This window comes from Nanorana parkeri, unplaced genomic scaffold (assembly GCF_000935625.1).
Source record: "Nanorana parkeri isolate BGI_ZX_2015 unplaced genomic scaffold, ASM93562v1 scaffold2271, whole genome shotgun sequence".
Taxonomy (NCBI): domain Eukaryota; kingdom Metazoa; phylum Chordata; class Amphibia; order Anura; family Dicroglossidae; genus Nanorana; species Nanorana parkeri.
Window position 1 is genome coordinate 139,584 of NW_017308539.1, and position 685 is coordinate 140,268.

Here is a 685-nt window from a genome sequence, read left to right on the forward strand (position 1 = left end):
CCCCCACCCCTTGTTTTTAAAGGGGACCCCCGCTGATCGGGTCTGTAAAGATCAGTCTTTATAACTGTACAAAATCTATATATTATTTATATTCCCTCTTTAGCTTCCTAGCCTGGGGGAGGGGGTCAGAGGTCACCGAAAGCCTGACAGTGGCTCCATGCATGGACAGCCCTCCAGTTCTTGCTGAAGCCCAGTCATGCGGCAAGCTGGAGAAGGTACGTCGAATGGTTGCATTCATTTCATTTCATTGCATTTGACCTTTTTCCGTCACTTTACCGCCTGACGTTTCTCGGGTTGAATCTTGATAAAATCAGAAAAATGTTTCCCACATAGCGACCGCCGCGCATCACCCTTTTTGCTGACCTGTGGTTCCCGGCCCACAGCTTATAAAGTATAAATAATTCCGGGCGGGATATATACACTTCCACACATAGAAATCTATATATTTACACTCGCATATGTACAGAATTTGGGAACAGCTGCTACACACACACACATCAAAACCAAGACCAGAGGTGAGCAGAAAATTCTGGGCAGCGTATTGGCCGAGCACATTTGCGCCCTGTGTGGTCGCTCCTGGAGCCCCCACCTCGCAAGGGAACGACGGCAATGGCTTGGGATTTTAACCCGCCAGACCGTTGCTCTTTAACCTCCGAGATTGGCTGCGGGATATCTGCCATAGTCC

General features: G+C 48.9%; 1 long non-coding RNA gene across 1 annotated transcript in view; it reads left to right on the forward strand.

The window, feature by feature from the left end:
• LOC108801268 overlaps positions 1–502 on the forward strand; it is a 4,060-nt gene extending 3,558 nt beyond the window's left edge. Inside the window, exon 3 of the long non-coding RNA XR_001942141.1 lies at positions 393–502. This is a non-coding gene — a long non-coding RNA (uncharacterized LOC108801268). The remainder of the gene's footprint in view (positions 1–392) is intronic.
• The last annotated feature ends 183 nt before the right edge of the window (positions 503–685 follow it).